Raw genomic sequence first — 23,857 nt, 5'->3', positions numbered from 1 at the left:
AACCAATTCCATATTTTGGTAGCATGATAACCTAAGTTACTGCTGCCCAACCACTGGTGACTGCCTGCAAGGCTGAACACTGGAAATACGCCTGACTGGTGGCTGAGTCAGTATCCTGAGGCTGGTTAATCTAAATTTCATGCACATCTTCCTAATCTACTCCTCTCTGATTGTGGCCATTTTGACTAGTTTTTGTTTTCAATATACTGATGGCTCTTAGTTTGCTCCTTAGGAAAATGGCTCAAATTGACATTTGGACACATTTGGGAAGGAAAAAAGAAACTAAAGAGCAGACCTATTCTACTCAAACAATGTGCAATCAGGCTAATATTTCCAGTAGTACAATCTGCTGCAAGCCCCAGCTCATCACATCTTCAGAGGTGTGTGCTCTGTTGCCTGGAGAAGTGGAGTGCCTCTTCGTTCCCCTTCTGTCCCCTTCTGTCCCCTCACTGCAGAGTCAGCTTGCTCTCCAGAAGTCCTTGCAGTGATGCACATGTCCACATCCAATGGATGAGGGCAGGCTGACCCTCAGAGACGGCTCTCACCACCTGACTTTTCCTGCTCAGTAGAGCACTTCCTGGGCACAGTGAGAGTTAAGTTGGACTTTGTTGAAATGTGCCCCTGGAGGCACATTTTAAAGCTGATATATTAATTGTATGCCAGTAACTGCTGCTGCTTCTGTGTATCTCACTGAGTACCTTATGTAGTTCTAAGACCCTTAAGGATTTTACCCCAGTGGGTGAAGTTTTATGTATTTGGTGGGTTTTTGTTGTTGCTGTTTTAGGGTAAATGTTTGAATTTTGACCGTTCTTGCTAGGAACACAAAAGAGAAATCAGAAGCCGCGCAAGAACTCAGTAATTGAATGGCTGAAGATGGATGTAGGGAAAAACAATGGGAAAATGTTGTCTGAACTGACTGAAGTACAGAAACTCCTAGAACCTGCACACTTTTTTTTAAAAGTTCTCTCAGATGTCTAGATTTATTTGACAAGCCAGAAGGTTTTTATTAGTTTATTATCTTATAGTGGGGATAAGAGAATTTAAACATGAACTTGAAGTTAGACCTATAGTTTTATCAAAATTTTAGCTAAAAACAAAAGAAAACTTTTAATATCTCTTCTAGAAGTTTCAAGCACCTATATAAAAATTCTCAACACTTGGAAAAATTGTAAATTTGCAAGTATTGTTGTTCAGTTGCTAAGTTGTGTCTGACTCTTTGCGACTTCATGGACTGCAGCACGCCAGGCTTCCCTGTCCTTCACTATCTCTCAGAGTTTGCTCAAACACCGACTATACAGTCGGTGATGCCATCCAACTATCTCATCCTCTGTTGTCCCCTTCTCCTCCTGCCCTCAATCTCTCCCAGCATCAGGGTCTTTTCAGATGAGTTGGCTCTTCACATCAGGTGGCCAGAGTAGTGGAGCTTCGGCTTCAGCATGTGTCCTTACAATGAATATTCAGGGCTGATTTTCTTTAGGATGGACTGATTTGATCTCCTTGTTGTCCAAGGAGCTCTCAAGAGTCTTCTCCAGGCCCACAGTTTGAAAGCATCAACTCTATAGTGCTCAGCCTTCTTTATAGATCACATCCATACGTGACTACTGAAAAAACCATTAATTACCATAAATGTGTCTTCCTGATTATTTTCTTAATATTAGTAAAATGACTTCAAAATTTCCTTCTCCTAAATATTCACTGAAGTTAGCGCAAGTGTTCACTGTATTTTATAAATGCTCATTTAAAAACAGAGATAGGAAGAAAATGAAGAGAGCAAGCTTCTAGTCTACATTCTGCCATAAACCAGTGGTATGATCTAGGGGCTGGTTAGTTTTCTCATGATTAAAATACCTATTGTAGTGTTCAGAGATATATCATAAAGATAAAATGAGAACATGTATACAAAGCACTGAAAAAAATTTGAAGTGTTACGTGACTTTTAAAGTAATTTTAGAGACTTCCTTGACGGTCCCTATAAAAGTGGCTAAGATTCTGTGCTTTCACTGCATAGGGTCTCGGATTCAATCCCTAGTCACGGAACTAAGATCCTGAATGCCACTCATGGCGTGGCCAAAATAAAGGAAAAAAGGTAATTGTATTATCCTCATCATCATTTTAAATAGATGAATAGCATAAACTGAAGATGTCTGGCTTAGGGAAGTCAAGATTGAAGTGGTAAAGCAAAGTGTCTTCTGATATTTGAGGGCTGCTCAGTTGATCTGAAGGACAGACTTTAAAAGCTGGTGGGAATACAGTCCAGTAGTTTTCAGCATAACATAATAAAACAACTGTCTGCAACCATGAGCAGATGGCCTTATGAGAGAGTGATCCAACTGTCCATGATGGTATGCATGCCAAGTTCCTATACCGATTGTCAGGGATGCCTTTTCTGACATTTGCTGCTGTAATTTATCATTGGACCGAGAGTCCTCTAAAATCCTTGACAACTTTCAGAGCCTTTGTTCCTATGTCCATGCAGATAATGAATCAGTGGATTTTGTGGTCATTTGATCCCACTGACTATGTTTATATGACAGGATAGAATCAGGTGGGAAAATACATTCACTTAGGCATACCATAGTGATCATATGTGTTCTCCGGAGAACAGTGGTATTTGCAGAGCACGGGAGGGCAGTGTGCTTAGTAAGGAGGCCTTAACCCTTCCAGAAGTGCCTTCATGAAGCAGCATTGCTTGAGACCAGCAGTCTCAACCTTTTTGGTACCAGGGACCAGTTTCGTGGGAGGCAATTTTTCCATGGATGTGGGGGTGTGGGAGGAGGCTGATGGTTTGGGGATGACTCAAGTGCATTACATTTATTGTGTACTTTATTTCTATTATTATTATATTGTGATATATAATGAGCTCAGGCAATAATGTGAGTGTTGAGGAGCAGCTGGAAATACAGGTGACACTTGTCTCACTCACCTCCTGCTGTGCAGATGGGTACCAGTCTGTGGCCTGGGGTTTGGGGACCCCTGCTTTAGACAGTCATTTGATGTTAGCAATAAAAATCCAGTTGAAGACAGTTTATACCATATTACATTATATAGCATCGTCTGCTCCATATGAGGGCTATCTTTCCCATTTACAATCAAGGAAAGCCTTCCCTTTTTTTAAGAATTAGAATATTTCCTTATTCCAGTAACAAAGGTTTATAATTTAGTGTGCCCCTTGTCCTCGCTTTGAGGAAACTCATCGCAGATTTGAAACAATCATGACAACTCTGATGGTTCTCAGAGTTGGCTTGTTTACATTATCTTTTCCCCACTTGGTCTGAATTTTCTTTCTTTTACAATGTTTTAAACTGTTAAAAACAATTTTTAAAAGGATGATCATACTTTAAAAATAGTCACTTAGATGTATTCAGTTGATTTTGCTAAAAAGTCTTTTATGCTTACTTTAGCAAACAACCTTTGCTGTTTTCCACAAAGACACAGATGTGAGTGTGTGAGTGCATACATAAATGCACACACAAAGTGTACTATTCTTTTCAAAATATGCAGGAAATAAATTTAATAAAGCACAGTAAATTATTTGCAGCTCTGAAGGGTTTGACAACCAAATAAATCTGATTATGTTCTTCTTTCAGATGATGCCATATTTGCCTAAAGATCAGGATGATCTATTGTTTCTTGGTCTTCTCAGGGTTGCAGAATCTGTGACATATATTACTTCACAGTCCCCATGAGGTGTTTTAGTGACGGCCAAGAGGTTTTGGACAGTGAAGAATTTGGGACTCTTTTGATGCTTATGGCAGATGTTAATTTGAAGTTCAGAGGTGCATAGTCTCTGCCAGTTTTTCTTGCCATTTATTTATTAAAATTGTATCCCTGTAGCCTGATCCTCATTCCTGATAATAGCACTTAACCCTTTCTTAAAGAAGCTTCCTTTTGTCTTCCTAAGCTCCCTTGAAGTCAACTATTACAGTGGATACTTGGTTTTCAATTCCATGGACATTCTTTTGCTTTTTCAGAAAACTCTGGAAAGCAGGCACCTTCATCTTCATGTCTGAACCTGCCACAGATTTAACATGGAAAGTTTTTGTATTTCATTTTGAGCACAGATTCTGTATGCCTTCTATTGTAAGCAGCTAAATTTTTTTGAAAGGAAGTTATCTTTTTAAAAATATTGAAATAAAGTTGATTTAAGATGTTGTGTTAGTTTCAGGTATATTATATTGTTACTTGGCTTTTGCATGTATATTACAAAATGAACGCCACAATAAGTCTAGTAACCTTGTGTCCCAATTAAGAGTTTCCACAGTATTGTTGACCATAACCTTATGTTGTATGTTAATATCCCTGTGGGTTATAAACTTCGTAATTAGAGATCTGTGCCTTTTACTTTCCTTTACCTATTTCACCCAGCCTTCTACACACCTCTGTTCTAGCAACCAGCCATTTGTTCTCAGTATCGATGAGCCTGTTTTCATTTCATTTTGTTTGTTTTGTTTTTTAGAATCTACATGTAAGTGAGGTCGCGCAGCATTTGTCTTTGCCTGTCTGATTGGTTTCAATTAGCTAAATGCCCTCTAGATTCATTTATGTTGTTGTACATGGCAAGATTTCATTTTTAATGGCTGAGCAATATTCCGGTATGCATATGTGTGTGTGTGTCTTTGTATATGTAAATCACATCTTTATTCATTCATCCATCAATGAAAACTTAGGTTGCTTCCATATTTTGGCTATTTTAAATAATTCTGCCACGAAGATTGGGTGCATATATCTTTTGGAATATATGTTTTTGTTTTGTAAAAAATACCCAGAAGTGAAATTACTTGATCAAATGGTAGTTCTCTATTCAATTTTTTTGAAGAAGCACCATACTGTTTTCATAGTGTCTGAGTCCATTTACAGTCCCACCAACAATGCACAGGGTTCCCTTTTTCACCATATCCTCACCAACACTTACTTGTTATCTTTTTGATAATAGCCATTCTTAGAGGTGTAAGGTGGTATCTCGCTGTGGTTTTCATTTGCATTCCCCTGATAATTTGAGATGCTGAGTATCTTTTCATGTTTTTGTTGGCCATCTGCATGTACTTTTTGGGGAAATGTCTATTCAGGTCCTCTGCCCATTTTTGAATCAAGTTGTAGGTTTGTTTGATGTTGAGTTGTGTAAGTTTGTTGTATATTCCAGATATTACCCATGATCACATGTCAGTTGCAAATATCTTCTTCTATTCAAATAGGCTGCATTTTCTTTTTATTGACAGTTCTTTTCGCTTTTTGAAAGGTTTTAGTTTGATGTTACCTCATTTGTTTAGTTTTGCTTTTATTTTGCTTGCCTGAGGAGACAAATCAATGTGTAATCAAGGATTGTGATGCCTCCAGCATCGTTCTTGATCTCAAGGTTGCTTTGGCCATTAGAGATCTTTTGTGTTTCCACACAAATTTCAGAATCATTCATCCTAGTTCTGTGAAAAATGCCATTGGGATTACGTTGACTCTGTAGGTTGCCTTGGGTAGTATAGTCATTTTAACAATATTAATTCCTCCAGTCCATGAACACAGTATGTCTTTCCATTTGTATTCTCATCACTTTCATCAATGTCTAATAGTTTTCAGCGTACAAGTCTTTTACCTCCTTGGTTAGATTTATTACTAAGTATATTTATTCCTAGGTATATTTCTTTTCAATGAAATTATAAATAAATGAGATTGTTTTCTTTTTTTATAATTTTATTTATTTTTATATGTGCTGGGTCTTCACTGCTGTGTGGGCTTTTCTCTAGTTATGATGAGTGGGGGCTACTCTCTAGTTGTGGTGTGTGGGCTTCTCATTATGGTGGCTACTTTTATTGCAGAGCATGGCCCATAGGGAGAAGGAAATGGAAGTCCACTCCAGTATTCTTGCCTGGAGAATTCCATAGACGCAGGAGCTTGGCGGGGTCACAAAGAGTTGGACACGACTGAGTGACTAACACACATGGGCCCTAGGGCATACGGACTTCAGTAGTTGCAGCGTGTGGGCTCAATAATTGCAGCTCCCAGGCTATAAAGCGCAGACTCAATAGTTGTGGTGAATGAGCTTAGTTACTTCATGGCACGTGGAATCTTCCTGGATCAGGGATTGAACCTGTGTCTCCTGTATTGGCAGGCGGATTTTTTACCACTGAGCCACCATGGAAGCCTGAGATTAATTTCTTAATTTCTCTTTTCTTTTTTTTTTTTTTAAACAGTATTTTATTAATTTTGTCTTGAAAGTGAAAGTGAAGTCACTCAGTCGTGTCCAACTCTTTGCGACTCCATGGGCTGTAGCCCACCAGGCTCCTCTGTCCATGGGATTTTCCAGGCAAGAATACTGGAGTGGGTTGCCATTTCCTTCTCCATTAATTTCTCTTTTCAATAGTTCATTATCATTGTATAGAAACACTGAATATTAATTTTATATCCTGCAACTTTACTGAATTCATTGATGAACTCTAGTTTTTTTGGTGGCATCTTGAGAATTTTCTGTATATAGTATCATGTCATCTATAAACAGTGACAGTTTTACTTCTTCCTTTCCAATTTGGATTCCCTTTATATCTTTTTGTATAATTGCTTTGGCTAGGACTTCCAATGTTATGTTGAATAAACTTGGTGAGAGTGGACATCTCTGTCTTATTCTTGATCTTAGAGGAAATGCTTTCAGCTTTTCATCTTTGAATGTGGTGGTAGGTTTGTCATAGACCACGTAATGGTTAGAGAATCTGCCTGTAATGCAAGAGACACAGGTTCGATCTGTAGCTCAGGAAGATCCCCTGGAGAAGAAAATGGCAACCTGCTCCAGGATTCTTGCTAAGAAAATCCCTTGGATGGGGGAGCCTGGCAGGCTACAGTCCATGGGGTTGCAGAGTCAGGCATAAATGAAGTGATTTGAGTATGCATGCATTGAGATAATCATATGATTTTTATAGATTGATTTGTGGGATATTGTGCATCCTAGTACCCCTGGGATAAATCCCACTTGATCATGGTGTATGATCATTTTAATATACTGCTGAATTCTCTTTGCTAGTATTTTGTTGAGGATTTTTGCTTCTATGATCATCAGTGATACTGGCTTATAATTTTCTTTCTCTTTCTTTCCTTCTTTCCTTTCTGTGGTGTCTTTGCCTTGTTTTGGTCTCAGGGTAACACTGGCCTCACAGAATGAGTTGGGAAATAATACTTTCTCTTCAGTTTCTTTTGGAATAGTTTGAGAAGGAGAGGTATGAGCTCATCTTTATATGCTTGGTAAACTCATCTGCAAAGCCACCTGGCCCCGAACTTTACGTTTTGGGGGGAGTTTTTTTGTTTTTATTTTTTAATCACTGATTCAGTTTTGTTGCTGGTAATTGGTCTTTTCATATTTTCTCTTTTTTTCCTAAGTCAGTCTTGGGAGATTATGTTTCTAGGAATTTATCCATTTCTTCCAGGTTGTCCAGTATGTTGTGTTTAATTGTTTATAATAATCTCTTATGAGTCTTTGTATTTCTCTGGTGTCAGCTGTAAGTTCTCTTTCATTTCTGATTTGATCTATTTGGACCCTCTGACTTTTTTTCTAATTGAGTCTGACTGAAATTTTATTAACTTTGGTTATTTTTCAAAGAACCAGGTCTTAGTTTCATTGATTTTTTTTATATTGTTTTTTCAGTCTCTTATTTCATTTATTTCTGCTCTGATCTTTATGATTTCTTTCCTTCTACTAAATTTGGGGTTTGTTTGTTTTTCTTTTTCTAATTCCTTTAGGTTTAAGGTTAGATTGTCTATATGAGATTTTTTTCTTGTTTCCTGAAGTAGGCTTGTATTATTGTAAACTTTCCTCTTAAAACTGTTTTTGCCCCATCCCATAGTGGCTTGTACGGTTATGAATCTGCCTGCAATGCAGGAGATCTGGGTTTGATCCCTGGGTCAGGAAGATCGCCTGGAGAAGGAAATGACTACCTACTCCAGTATTCTTGCCTGGAGAATTCCATGGACAGAGGAGCCTGGTGGGTCACAGTCCATGGGGTTGCAAAGAGTTGGACATGACTAAGCAACTAACACACACACACACACACACACACAGACACACACACACACACACACACACAGATTTTGGATCAGTGTGTATCCATTTTCACACACACACACACACAGACACACACACACACACACAGACACAGATTTTGGATCAGTGTGTATCCATTTTCATTTTTCTCCAAGTATTTTTTGTTTCCTTTTGACTTTGTCGGTTAACCTTTTGGCTGTTTAGTAAGCATATTGTTTATACTCTGTGTGTTTATGTTTTTTGCAGCTTTTTCCCTTATAGTTGATTTTTAGTTTCATGCCTTTGTGGTGGAAAAGATGCTTGATATGATGGCAGTTTTATAGTTCTTGAAACTTTTTTTTGTAGCTACCATGTCATCTATTCTGAGGAATGTTCAATGTACTCTAAAAAAATGTGTATTCTGCTGTTTTGGGGTGGAATATTCTGTATATATTAATTTTATCTCAGTCTAAAATGTCATTTAAGACACATTTTTGTTTTTGAACCTTCATGCTAGCTCTATACATGGTTGACTTGCTATCTTTACTATATATTTACCTTTACTGGTGAGATTTTGCCTTGCGTAATTTCCATATTTCTAGTTGTAACCTTTTCTTTTCTGCTTAGAAAAGTCCTTTTAAACATTTCATGTAAGAACAGTTTAGTGATGAACTCTTTTATCTTTTGCTTGTCTATAAAATTATTTATTTCTCTTTTACATCTGAATAATAACCTTGCCAGGTAAAATATTATTGGTTTTAGGTTTTTCCTTTCATTGCTTTGAAGCTATCCTGCCACTCTCTCTGGCTTGCAGTTTCTGTTGAAAAATCAGCCGATAGCCTTATGGGAATTTCCTTGTATATAACTGATTTCTTTTCTCTTGCTACTTTTAAGATTCTCTATATTTAATTTTTGTCATTTTAACTTTAATGTGTCTTGGATTAGACCTCTTTGGATTTATCTTGTTGGGGACTCTCTCCTTCTTGAACCTGAATATCTGTTTCCAAGTTAGGGAAGTTTTCATCTATTATTTATTCAGGTATGTTTTCTGCCTCATTTGTGCTTAGTCACTCAGCCATGTCTGATTATTTGTGACTCTGTGGACTCTAGCCTCCCATGTTCGGTCTGTGGAAGTTTCCAGACAAGCATACTGGAATGAGTTGCCATTTCCTTCTCTAGGGGATCTTCCCAGCCCAGGGATTGAACCTATGTCTCTTGCGTCTCCTGCATTGGCAGGCAGATTCTTTACCACCACACCACCTTCTGGGACCCCTATAATGTGAATGTTAGTATGCTTGAGGTTGTTCCAGAGGTCTCTTAAATGGGGCTCACCTGGGTGGTTTCCACTCTTCTGTGTGTGTGTTGACCCGTTCTTCTGTATCATGTGTCTACTGTGGCTTCCTTCTGGTGTATTTTTTTATTTCAGTTATTGTAATCTTCAGCTCTGTTTGGTGCTAGTTTATGTTTCCTAACTCTTTGTTTAAGTTCTCACACTGTGTTCATCCATTCTTCTCTTGACTTTGGTGAGCATCTTTAATCACGACCATCTTTAATGAAGCAGATAGATTGCATATCTCCACTTCATTTAGTTCTTTTTCTGATGTTTTTGTCTTATTCCTTTGTTTGGAACATATTCTTCTGTCTCCTCATCTTGTGTAATCCTTTGTGTTTATTTTTGTGTGTTTATTTCTAGGTGGGTGGTTATGTCTCCTGATAATTGGAGGAGTGGCCTTATGTAGGAGGTGTCCTGTGGGGCCCGTCCACATGCTTTCCTGTGGTCACTGTAATGATAAGCTTTCAGGAGTGTCCTCTGTGTGAGCTGCAAGGGCTTATCTGTTGTGTGGGGTTAGTTTCCGTGAGCATGCTGGCCAGTGGGTTTGCCTTTGGCTCAGTTAGATCTGAGGTTCTGTCTCTTGCTGTGGCTGTGGGCTCACTGGTAGGCAGAGCTGGGTCCCCAGGCTGCTGGCTGCTTGACTTCTGTGGGCCCACTGGTTGGCAGGGTAAGCTCCAATACTAATTAGATCAGAGGGACAATTCCAAAATGGTGCCTGCCAGTGCTGGTGTCATCAAGATAGATCGAACTCCACAATTGGCTGCCATCAGACTTTCTGTCCTCAGCAGGCATCCCAGTTGCCTTCTCCCTCTCTGGCAGGCTCTCAAAGATCATCAAGTGGGTCTAACCCCAGCTACTTTCAAACTACTACCTCTTTGCTTGTACTTAGAGCGTGTGAAAATTTTTTGGGTCTTTTAAAAGTGGAGCCTGTTTCCTAAAGGCCCCACTGATCTTCAAAGCCAGTTGTTCTGGGGGCTCATCTTCCTGGTGCAAGACCCCTGGGTCTGGGAGCCCGATATGGGGCTCAGACTCTTCACCCTTTGGGGAAGACCTCTGCAGTTGTGGTGTTCTTTCATTTAGGGTCACTGGGGGTATTTGTTGTTCTTGAGCATGTGGCGCCTTGGCCATGCCTGTCGGTCTCGTTGTAGCCCCTTCTTTTTGTCTTCAGCTGTGGAAAGTCTTTTGCTAGTCTTTAGGTCACTCTCATAGGCTGTTTCTCTATAAGTAGTTGTGATTTTGGTGTGCCTTGAGCGGAGCTGGGCTCAAGGGTCTTCCTACTCTGCCATCTTGGCCACGCCCCAAAGATGTTATAAATAATCAAAGAAACAAATAAACAAGTCACCTTATCTTCTTCTGTTTATACAGCTGTCGACATATGATTGAATTTTTAATTTTGAGGCTAGATATCCTGGTTTGTGTGGGCATCTATGATGTCTCAGCAGTAAAGAGTCTGCTTGCAATGCAAGAGCCCCGAGTTTGATTCCTAGGTAGGAAAGATCCCCATGGCAACCCACTCCAATATTCTTGCCTGGAGAATCCCATGGACAGAGGAGCCTGGCAGACTATAGTCCACAGGGCGGCAAAGAGTCAAACATGCCGGAAGCAGCTTAGCATAGCATAGCATCATGGTTTGTTCCTACTCGTTACTTGATTTAAATTGTTCTGACTACGAAACATGTGTAATTAAGACATTATTGTTTTTTTTAACAATCAAAATTATTTAACTGGGCAATAAACTTCGCTTTTTTGTTAAATAGTCTGTTTAAGAATAGAATATCTAGGGGAATTCCCTGGCTGTCCAGTCGTTAGGACTTGGCGCTTTCACTGCTGGTGCCTGGGTTGAAGTTCTGGTTTGGGAACTAAGATCCCACAAGCCGCGGTGCGTAGCCAAAAAAAAAAAAAAGAAACCCCAAAATATTTAATGTTATAGGTAATTTCCTAGTGTTTGACCTGTCACTGAAGTTTTTTACCATTGTAATTATTTTTGTTTTCAAAATTACATGAAGTGTTTTAAAAATGTCAGTGCAAGATTTATAAAAGATATCTGATACTATTTAAATTATATCATTTTAAAGAATGACAATAACAAATATAACTATAAAAATGACAGTGTAATTTCATATATTCTTTTTCTCACTTACATCCTTATTAAATTTGCTAATTAGTTCTGTAAATAATATTTTTAATTGCTCCTGTTGTTGCCATCTTCCTTGGGTTGTGAAGGCTTTCTGCCTTTTATATCTTATAAAGGTTTTGTAAAAAGAATTCAGATGACACTGATAGTGATTCGTAAACCACACTTAGATGAGGTTAATTTTCCTTCGTCAGATTTGGGGTAGAGGGGTAGTGTTCATCTCTTGGTGATATTTAAAAACTCAAAGGCAGCAAGACTGCATAATTAATTCTGGCTTACCTTGGTAATTTTTTCAGTTGTAAGTTTATAAATGATCCTTCTAAACTAGATATCTATATAGTTCTTGTAATTTATATATGGCGAGTCACTTTGAAAATAGGTAAATAGTGCCATTTCTCCTAAAACTTTTACCCAACTAGCTTTAGTATCCATTGATGATCTTTTGTCTCAATTATTGTTTTCCTTTATTAGCTGATATTCTACTATAAGGAAGCATGATCCCTTCTTATTTATTTCGTTGGATATGGACTCATAGATTCTTATTTTATTAAATAGGTTATAATCTACTACTATTGTCATGCATTCTGATGCTCAGATTATCCTAGATTTGGCTGGGGGAGCCTCCAGTAATTCGTCAGTGTCACTTTGACGTACCCCATTATTTTTTATTGATTTGTTTATTTGTGGTTGTGCTGGGTCTTTGTCACTGTGCGCCGGGTCTCTCTAGTTGTGGAGAACAGGGGCCACTTCCCAGCTGTGGTGTACAGGTTTCTCACTGTGGTTGCTTCTCTGGTTGCAGAGCATGGGCTCCAGGTGCCTGGGTTTTAGTAATCGCAGCGCGCAGGCTCAGTATTTGTGGCACAGGGGGCGTTAGTTGCGGCTCTTGGGTCCTAGCGTGTGGGCTCAATAGTTACAGTACTCAGGCTTAGTTGCCCCACAGCATGTGGCATCTTCATGGACCAGAGATTGAACTGTTGTCCACGGCATTGCAAGGCAGATTCTTATCCCCTGTACCACCAGGGAAGTTTTATACCCCATTATTTTTTGAACAATCCTTTACTTTTTTGTGAAATAAGATGTTCTAAGCTCATCTTACACTTACTCTGCCTCAGTTGTGAAATCAACCATTTCTCCAGGCAGCTATATTTCCTTTTAATAGAGAATGACACCAAGATCTGAGTGTTAAATGTGCTTATTGCTACTGGTATGCTGTTATTTCCAGGCCATTTCAGAGGGAAAAAGATAGGTAGATATGTAATTTTAAACTTTATAGTTGCCGTGTTTAAAAAAGTAAAAAAGGAAACAATTGAAATCTATTTTAATAATATATCTATTTAACACAATGTATCCTTTGCAACATACAATCAGTATAAAAAGTTATTAGTGAGATATTGTATTTTTTTCCCTCTTGTGGTAAGTCTTCCTAAACAAGTGTGTATTTGATATTTACAGCATGTCCTCAATTTGATCCAGCCGCATGTGAGGGGTCCAAAAGCCATATGTGGGTAGTCCCTGCTCTGTTGCACAGCCGAGTTCTAATTTCCTTACTTTCTGTATTAGTTATCCCATTCCTCGATAACAAGAAACCTGGCTCCCATTATTTCCAAAAGCCTAGCATTTTGCTCAAGCCTAGAATATGCAGGAACAAGTCTCAGAATGGCTAATTTATACCACTGGAAAAAAAGCAAAGCTACTAATTAATGTTTGTTTTACGTTTTTAGATCAGAAGCATACAGTGAAAGCCATAAACCTTATATGTGCAATTCAGTGAATTTTAGCCAGTGTCTACACCTGTGTAACCTACATCTCTAGCTTTTCCATCACCTGAGAAATGATCTCTGCACTCATTCCTAGTCTGCCGTCTGCCCCTTCCAGAGGCAACAGTTCTTCTGACCTTTTCCATAATGGAGTAGATTTTCCTCTTCTAGGAATTACATAAATATAATCACATTGCTGTTTTTAGTGTGTGTGTCTGGTTTCTTTCTCTTAGTATAATGTCTATGAAATTCATCTAGTAGTTGCATGTATCAGTAGTTATTCTTTTAGCCACTGAAAATCACTGAATTGTATAAAGATATACACTCTGTTTCTATATACAATTTATACACTCTGTTTTGGGGGCTTCCCAGGTAGCTCAGTGGGTAAAGAATCTGCCTGCAATGCAAGAGACATAAGAGCCGTGGTTTCAGTCCTGGGCCAGTAAGATCCCCTGGAGAAGGGCATGACAACCCGCTCCAGTATTCCTATTCTTGCCTGGAAAATCCCATGGACAGAGGAGCCTGGCGTGCTGCAGTCCATGGGGTTGCAGAGAGTCGGACACAACTGAAACGACTGAGTATGCATGCATACACTCTGTTTATCTATTGCACTGTTAGTAGACATCTGTGTTATTTCCAGTTTGGGCTAATATGAATAAATCTGCTAAGAGCATCTTTATTTTAATCTGAGGATCTGCATTTTCTTTTGTCTTGGGTAGATATCCAGCAGTGGAATTACTAGGTCATGGAGGTTCGATTCCTGGGTCAGGAAGATCCCCTGAAGAAGGGAATGACTATCCACTCCAGTATTCTTGGGGCTTCCCTGATGACTCAGATGGTAAAGAATCTGCCTGCAATGTGGGAGACCCAGGTTCGATGCTTGGGTCAGGAAGATCACCTGGAGAAAGGAATGGCTACCCAGTCTAGTGTTCCTGCCAGGAGAATTCCATGGACAGAGGAGCCTGGTCGGCTACAGTCCATGGGGTCACTTGACTGAGTGACTAACACACCCAGGGTAGATGTAATAATTGTCTTTTATTTGGCTAGATAGTGCTAATACTTAAATGTTATTAACTATTTTATGTTGAAATCATTGACAATACTTTTATCTACAGTTTGGCTTTAAAGCTAACTAATGGCATTTATATTATTATGACAGTTTTTCACGCTGAGTCAAGTAGCATGCCAAGATAACCTTTTCTTCTTTTCAAGTCCATTATCATATCACTCTTTCCTCTGTTTGTATCCTCCTCTCCCCTCCTCCTCCCTTGGACTGGACATCTTCCACTCATCCTCCAGGCCTCACTTCAGATTGACTCCTCTTGGAAGCCCACTCTGACCTTCCTAGTCTGGGTGAGATGACCCTCCTTCTCCTTTGTTTCTTCCTACCATGATCTGTGTCACCCAGAATTGTGAACACTGGCATCTGTGTCCATCTCCTCTCTTCCATTGTGGGCTCCTTGACAACAAGAATTGTTTCCCCTTTTTCTTTGCATGCCTGTTGCCTAAGTATGTTGGGTACAGTAGACCCTCAGCAAATGCTGGTTGAATGAACACTGGCATCTGTGTCCATCTCCTCTCTTCCATTGTGGGCTCCTTGACAACAAGAATTGTTTCCCCTTTTTCTTTGCATGCCTGTTGCCTAAGTATGTTGGGTACAGTAGACCCTCAGCAAATGCTGGTTGAATGAATAATGAAAAGTCAGGTAACTACTTAAGGTCTCTAATGTGTTAAAGGTAAAACAAGAACTTGAATTTTGGTTTTAATTTAAAAAATTCATTGTTTCCCTCTTAATTTTATGGATCATACATTTTATTTCGGCTAAAACAAACAAGAGATATTGCACACTTGGTTGAGATAAAGGGTGCATGCGAGCCTGCTCAGTCACCTAATTGTGTCCAACTCCTTGCGACCGCATGAACTGTAGCCCACCAGGCTTCTCTGTCCATGGAATTTCCCAGACAAGAATACTTGAGTGGATTGCTAGTCCCTTCTCCAGATCATCTTCCTGACCCAGGGATTGAACTTGTGTCTCCTGCTTTGGCAGGTGGATTCACCTGGGAATCAGAGAAACTAGTAAATCTCCAGAGGCCATGTGTAAGCATCCCAGAGACAAATAGTTGGTGCTCTTGGTGGTGCCATGGAATTCCGGGGTGGGTGAACAGCAGAGCCTGTGGGTTCAAGACCTCAGGAGAGCCTGTGGAGCCAAGGTAGGTCAAGGGTGAGAGCAGGACCCACAGGCATGGGGATCTCCAGTAGCACTGAGCACCTTCCCTGGGATGCTCTTCCTAACAAGAAAGACAGAGCTCTGACTTCAGCCACAGCAGTAGATACCAACACTATCTTACAATCTGCAGTTTAGGTCCCTTGGCCAGATTTTTCAGTATCCATGGTGACACATCATTCTCTTGTTTCCAGGGCTGAATTATACTCCAGAGGAAAGAGATGCACAACAGTGTTTGCAGACATACACGTGTAGACAATAATATCATTGTCAGTCACTGTCAAACAAAACAAACTTTATGGTTGTTTTCTTCCCCAGCCATTTGTTCTAAGTGATACTTCAGGTTTCACTTTAAAATCTGGGATAGCATAGTGTTCAGAATTATTTAGTTGCTATTGAGATTGAAATGGAGTTCTGGCTTTTAAGAGTTGCAGAATGGGACCAAACCAAACAAAGCAACAGCAATAATAATAAAGCCAAATGCTAGTAGACATGAGATCAAAGCTCCTGGTCAATTCACAACCCATCATCAAATTGTTGTTTATATTTTTAGACTGCAGAAGGGTTGATTAAGGCACATTAGTGAGAATGTTACTAATAGTAAGCCCAGTAGTCTCGGGATCAACCCAGAAAGTATTTATTTTTCCTCAGAGCAGCAGCAGCACAGAGTGGGGACAGATGGCAAGATTTTTTTTTTTAAATTCAATCTCTCTGACACGGTGATAATAAGTAAGTACAGGTTTTGATTATAGGACTGTCTTTTTTATCTTTTTCTTCTTTCCTTCCTGCATGATAAAACCTCAGTCCTTAGCCTTCCATTTGTTTTCTTTTTTCCTTTTGCTTTGCCTCATACTTTTTCTGGTTTTGACCAAATTTCCCAAGTCATTTTGATTATAAAGTGGAATCTTGATTTTATCTCTCGGTCCTATTTTGTGATTATAAAACATTAAAAAATCTTATATCCAAAGACTTTTAGCATTAGAATAATCTATCCTCTTTCCATTACGGAGACCAGATAGTGTCATAATGCTAATCCAAAAAGGCAAATTATATTGGTGACCTGTAGCAGCCTCAGAGATTAAGTTGCCTATTTAAAAAATCAATTACCACAAAAGTATTAATGGAAGCATGACATCTTTGTAGTTCTTTTCAACAAATTTTGCAGTTAGTGAACTATGCTAGTTTAACCTCCATAAATACAGTTGGAGATGTGTTTATGTTAATAGATACACAGTAATATAGATAGCACTTTTATAAATGAATAAAGCCCTGTACTTTCTGAATAGAGAGAGAAAAAATTCAGCTCAGAAGTTACCCTTTCCATTTGTGCTTACAGAAGCAACTTATTAATCAGGGCTGTTCTAGTTTTTCTTCTTACAGGCTGTCTTAGAAGGGGAATTATGAGTTAGGACACACTGAGGGGACCACCCTAAGGATTACAAGCCCCAGCTTTGTGTATAATCGGATGAAGGACATCCTCAGGGTTTTTAAATTGCCTGTTTAAACATTTCCCTTGTTTGTTGGTGATTTGCTCCAGATGCCATGAAAAGGATATATTTTATAGGGCCTGGCTTCCATGAAGATCAATCATGACTTTCCTCAAATTCTGAGGAGTTTTTATGCATTAGTTTGTTCATCATTGTATGAGATGTCTGTCTGGAGACTTTATACAAAGAGGACATAGAAATGAGATCCTATATGTTTAAACTGTTTTTCCACATGTACAGATATATTAACAAATACTATCACATAACCTTCATAGTCAACAAAAGAGTCAAAATGCAGTACTTGGGTGCAGTCTCAAAAATGACAGAATGATCTGGGTTCATTCCCAGGGCAAACAATTCAATATCACAGTAATCCAAGTCTATGCCCCAACCACTAAGGCCGAAGAAGCTGAAGCTGAATGCTTCAGTGAACACCTGCAAGACCTTCTAGAACTCACACCAAAAAAGATATCCTTTTCATCATAGGGAACTGGAATGCAAAAGTAGGAAGTCAAAAGATACCTGGAATAACAGGCACTTGGCTACAAAATGAAGCAGGACACAGGCTAAAACAGAGTTTTGTGAAGAGAATGGGCTGGTCATAGCAAACAGCTTCTTCCAACAACACAAGAGATGACCGTATACATGGACATCACCAGATGATTAGTACCGAAATAAGATGGATTGTATTCTTTGCAGCCAAAGATGGAGAAGCAAGATGGCGGAAGAGGAGAGTGAAAACGCCAACTTCAAACTCACCATTCAAAAAACGAAGATCATGGCATCCAGTCCCATCACTTCATGACAAATAAATGGGGAAACAGTGGAAACAGTGACAGACTTTATTTTCTTGAGCTCCAAAAGCACTGTGGACAGTGACTGAAGCCATGAAATTAAAAGATGCTTTCTCCTTGAAAGAAAAGCAATGACCAACCTAGACAGTGTATTACAAAGCAGAGACATTACTTTGCCTACAAAGGTCCATCTAGTCAAAGCTATGGTTTTTCCAGTAGTCATGTATGGATGTGAGAGCTGGACAATAAAAAGAAACTGAGCGCTGAAGAATTGATGACTTCAAACTTTGGTGCTGGAGAAGACTCTTGAGAGTCCCTTGGACAGCAAGGAGACCAAACCAGTCAATCCTAAAGGAAATCAGTTTTAAATATTCAGTGGAAGGGCAGATACTAAAGCTGAAACTCCAGTACTTTGGCCACCTGATGTGAAGAACCAACTCATTGGTAAAGACCCTGATGCTGGGAAAGATTGAAGTCAGAAGAAGAAAGCGATGACAGAGGGCGAGATGGTTGGATGGCATCACTGAGTTGATGAACATGAGATTGAGCAAGCTCTGGGAGATGGTGAAGGAAAGGGAAGCCTGGCGTGCTGCAGTCCAGTGGGGTTGCAAAGAGTCAGACAAAACTGATTGATTGGACAACTCTTCATTTGAGATTAATTGAAATTTTTCCAGTATATTCAGTATGTTTTCTTTCATAAAAAAGTAGTTAAATTTATGTTTTTATAAAGATATTTTGTGGGCAGATATTTCAGTATGTATCTGTAAAAATAATAAGTTTTTTAAATTAAAAAAAAAACAAAAAGCGACTCTCCTTGCTATAATTCTCACATCTGTAACATGAATGTAAGTTTTGAAAAGTTGGGAAATAGTTTGGGTTGTACTGGTTATAATTGTAAATGATAAATTGATATTATCTGGAAGTTAGGGGAATTGCCAGTCACGGGTGTGAGTATAATCGTTGATGAAGAATGACAATATTCTCTGTTGCGACTCTGAGCACTGACCTTAGTCATAGCAATGGAAACCAACACAGTCTTACAATCTATAGTTTAGGTCCCTTGGCCAGATTTTCCAGTATACGTGGTGAAACATTGATCTAATATTTCCAGGGCTGGATTATACTCCAGGTGTAAGAGATTCCCAACAGTATTTACAGACTGATAATATTCTCTGTTGTGACTCTGGTATCAAATAGAATATATAATTCACATGAATCATTTGATATCTGTACTAAGAAATGAAAGGTAAAAATAGGAAGATAATTTTGGAAGAATTTAGAATTGTGGGATTATGTCCAAGGAGGGTCTTATTAACTACTGAAAGTCCTGTTTACTTTGATCTTGTCAACCCTGTTATTTCTCAAGTTTGAGTAAAACCCCATTATACATTTTTAGTGCCCTATTTCTCAGTTAATGAATATTTCTTGAGAAATTTATTCTGTACATTATTTAATCTTTTCCAGACCCTTACTGCACTTTGGTAGTCTTTTAATTGATCCACATTTGATCTCCTGTGACATTTATGTAGATGATAAGAAGTCAGACACATCTAGATGAGCCCCATGGAGACTAGAGAAGGGCAAGAGGGAGGGGCATAAAGCTGGTTGGGGGGGGGCACATTTCAGGGATCAAATGGTACCAGGAAGTCATCGAGATAAACTAGAGAGTGAGATAAGTCATGCCTTCAAACTCAGGACCAGATAGCAAGTAGGAATTGCACAATGCATCAGTTACAAAGTTATCTGGAAAACCCCCAAATATCTTCAAATGATACATTCTCAATCTATGGATAAAAGAAGAAATCACAAAAAAGTTTAGAAAATATTTTGAACAGAGAGAAAATGAACATACAACATACAAAAACTTGTGGGATACAGTCAAGGTAGTTTTAGAAACAAATTTATAACATTAAGTGGTTAGACATGAAGAAAGGTCTCAAAAGAAGGATCTCAGAAGAAAAAAAAGAACTAGAAAAAGAGAAACAAATTTAACTCAAAATAAGCAGAAGGATGGGAATAATGGCGTTCAGTAGAAATCAGTGAAAAAGTAAACAGAAAGACAATAGAGAAAATCAATTAAATTAAAAACTGGTTATTTGAAAAGATGAATAAACTTGAAAACACTTTATCTAGACTTGAGAAAGTTTTTTCAGCAAGTCTAGATAAGGTGTTTTCAAGTTTATACAATAGATTGGGAAAGACTAGAGATCTCTTCAAGAAAATTAGAGCAACAAGGGAACATTTCTTGCAAAGATGGGCACAATAAAGGACAGAAATGGTATGGACCTAACAGAAGCAGAAGATATTAAGAAGACGTGGTAGCCATACATAGAAGAACTATACAAAAAAGATCTTCATGACCCAGATAACCAGGATGGTGTGATCAATCACATGGAACCAGACATCCTGGAATGCAAAGTCAAGTGGGCCTTAGGAAGTATCACTATAAAGCTAGTGGAGGTGATGGAATTACAGTTGAGCTATTTTAAAACCTAAAAGATGATGCTGTGAAAGTGCTGCACTCAATATGCCAGCAAATTTGGAAAACTCAGCAGTGGCCACAGGACTGGAAAAGCTCAGTTTTCATTCCAATCCCAAAAAAAGGCAATGCTAAAGAATGTTCAAACTACTGCATAATTGCACTCATCTCACACACTAGTAAAGTAATGCTCAAAATTCTCCAAGCCAGGCTTCAGCAATATGTGAACTATGAACTGCCAGATGTTCAAGCTGGATTTAGGAAAGGCAGAGGAACCAGAGATCAAATTGCCAACATCAACTGGATCATGAAAAAAGCAAGAGAACTGCAGAAAAACATCTACTTCTGCTTTATTGACTATGCCAAAACCTTTGACTGTGTGGATCACAACAAACTCTGGAGAATTCTGAAAGAGATGGGAATATCAGACCACCTTATCTGCCTCTTGAGAAATCTGTATGCAGGTCAAGAAGCAGCAGTGGAACTGGACATGGAACAACAGACTGGTTCCAAATTGACAGAGTATGTCAGGGCTGTATATCGTCACCCAGCTTATTTAACTTATATGCAGAGCACATCATGCAAAACGCCAGGCTGGATGAAGCACAAACTGGAATCAAGATTGTCAGGAGAAATATCAATAACTTCAGATACTCAGATGACATCACTCTTATGGCAGAAAGCAAAGAAGAACTAAAGGGCCTTTTGATGAAAGTGAAAGAGGAGAGTGAAAGAGTTGGCTTAAAACTCAACATTCAGAAAACTAAGATAATGGCATCCGGTCCCATCACTTCATGACAAATAGATGGGAAAACAGTGGAAACGGTGATAGACTTTACTTTTGGGGGCTCCATAATCACTGCAGATGGTGATTGCAGCCATGAAATTAAAAGACACTTGCTCCTTGGAAGAAAAGCTATGACCAACCTAGACAGCATATTAAAAAGCAGAGACATTACTTTGTTAACAAAGGTCTGTCTAGTCAAAGCTATGGTTTTTCCAGTAGTCTTGTATGGATGTGAGAGTTGGACTAAAAAGAAAGCTGACAGCTGAAGAACTGATGCTTTTGAACTATGGTGTTGGGTGTTGAGACTCTTGAGAGTCCCTTGGGCTGCAAGGAGATCCAACCAGTCCATCCTAAAGGAGATTAGCCCTGGGTGTTCATTGGAAGGACTGATGCTGAAGCTGAAACTCCAGTACTTTGGCCACCTGATGCAAAGTGAAGTAAGGTAAAGAACTGACTGTTTGGAAAAGACCCTGATGCTGAGAAAGATTGAAGGCAGGAGGAGAAGGGGACGACAGAGGATGAGATGGTTGGATGGCATCACCAACTCAATGGCCATGAGTTTGAGTAAACTCCGGGAGTTAGTGATGGACCAGGAAGCTGGTGTGCCTCTGTCCATGGGGTCGCAAAGAGTCAGACATGACTAAGTGATCGAACTGAACTGAACTGAGACTTGAGAAAAGGAAGAAAGAAAACACTAATGACCAATATCACAAGTGAAGAAGGGAACCTTACTACAAATCCAACAAATTATATTGTGTTGTTACACATTCATTGAGTCTGTTCTTAATTTGTTTTTTATCAGTCCCCAACATTTAACGGATGATAAGGGTGTATTATGAGCAACACATGAAATTGACAAATTCCTAAAGAGATGCAAACCAGCAAAGCTCACTCAAGAAGGAATAGAGTATGTGAATTTTCCTGTATGTGTAGAAGTAACGAAATTTGTATTCATTTAGCTGAGCCTGTCCTAGACTTGTTTGATTCCAGAGCCACTTTGAAATGAGATGGTTGAGGCTGTTCAACAAAAACTCTCTTGCTATTCTGCCTGTCCTCACAAAATTTCTCTATGAGCCCATCCAATCAATTTTCTATCCCTCTTGAGTCTAAGAATAAAGTGTTTCTAGTCACTGACTCTCAAATGTACTTGGTTTTGGTCATGCAAGCAGGATGAATTAATTCTCAAATAGGAATAGGATGAATCATGGAAGACTTCACAGAGGAGATAAAATTTAATTTGGGTGTTAAAGTGTAAGGATTAGTGGACATGGGAAAAAGGTAAGAAAAGTTTTCTCAATTGTAGTGCCATGCTAGGACATTCTTGATGAATTTCCAAAATGGCCTCTATTCATTGGAAGGGTTACTGAAATTGAAACTACAGTTTCGTTTCTGTACCTGGAATACAGTTGGAAACCAAGATTAAGTAGAGATTGATTAAATGCCATGAAACATAATTTGTTAGGGGAAAGATTTATTTTCCTCTAAGAAGACAACAGGCATTTGGTCAGGGCAAAGCTTTTCGAGGAGATTTTTAAGTTATCAGTTGATTGAAGAACAAATTCTGTCATGGATAAATGACTAGCTTGGAGACCTAAAACAAAAGCGTAACTATTTTCTAAATAAAATAGGTTACCTGGGATCAGTACTAGAATTGAGTTTATTTAAAATTTTTATAAATGAATGAAAACTTCAGATTCACAAATGATATGGTATTTTTCTAGGTGGAAAGATGCCAACTGCAAAGGGAAAATCTAAAACAATATCTGAGGCTGAGTTAATGGACAGGAAAGTGGCAAATGAGTTTCTTTCTAACAAACATAGATTATCATTCATTTACATAAAAATGTTTCAAACTATATTTATCAAACAATGAGCTTCAATATGTAGCCACACTTCTAAAAAGGAATTCAGGAGTTACTGTAAACTATTCCTATTTCCCTGATTTTAAAAGGAAAATTAAATAAATAGAAAAGGGAAGAAAAAAATGGGTGTGTTTGTGAAAATATTTTAATGTCATTAAAAATGTTCAAGTTCTAACCAATGTCACCAGGCGTCCTAAATTGCCTGGAAATGGCTTGCATGTATGCTCAGTCACTTTAGTCGTTTCTGACTCTTTGCAACCCCATGGACTATAGGCCGCCAGGCTCCTCTGTCCGTGGGATTCTCCAGGTAAGAATACTGGAGTGGGTGGCCATGCCTTTCTCCAAGAAATGGCATAGTGTTACGTTATAGTCAAAATTTCATTAAACTGCAGAAAAAAAGGAGTCATCGTTTTAAGAAATCCAGCAGAGTATCTTTGAGTAGATGGCAGTGAGAAGCACAGGTTGTAATTTGTAATTACATCTGTGTCTGTAGTCACATGTTTACTTCTTCTTGATGTCAGTCAGCATGAAATAATTATGTGTTCCAGATTGGCGTGCATTCAAAGTTCTGTTTAAAAAGTTCATGCAGATATCCCACTTTGCTCTAAGAAAAATCTGCTCCTGGTGTTATGCTCCCCTCTGGCATTCCATAAATGGGCACCCTCGAGATCAGAATAGCTAATAAGTAGGACAATTTAAGAATAGCTTCTCGCAAATCAAACTGGAACAAATGTGAGATCCACCTAGCAGTAACCAATATATGCTTTCCCAAATCATATACACACATTTAAGCTCTGAGTATGTCCTATTAACAAATTTAGGTTTGAGCCTCACTTTAGGTTGGGCTCTAATAACGCAATTTAAGAAATGAGAAAGGCTTTGCTTGTTCAAGAAAACTGAAGTAGAATATTAAACAAAGAATATTTAACCACATTTTCCTTGTCGAGTATGATAGCCATCGTTTTTCATCAGTTTAGCCCTTATACACCTCAGTACACCATTTG

General features: G+C 38.7%; 1 protein-coding gene across 10 annotated transcripts in view; it reads left to right on the top strand.

Moving 5' to 3' along the window:
• LMNTD1 (lamin tail domain containing 1) overlaps positions 1-23,857 on the top strand; it is a 475,330-nt gene that overhangs the window by 23,804 nt on the left and 427,669 nt on the right. The gene's annotated exons all lie outside the window — the stretch shown is intronic.

Source organism: Cervus elaphus, chromosome 22 (assembly GCF_910594005.1).
Source record: "Cervus elaphus chromosome 22, mCerEla1.1, whole genome shotgun sequence".
Lineage (NCBI taxonomy): Eukaryota > Metazoa > Chordata > Mammalia > Artiodactyla > Cervidae > Cervus > Cervus elaphus.
This window is presented reverse-complemented; position numbering and strand designations above follow the sequence as displayed.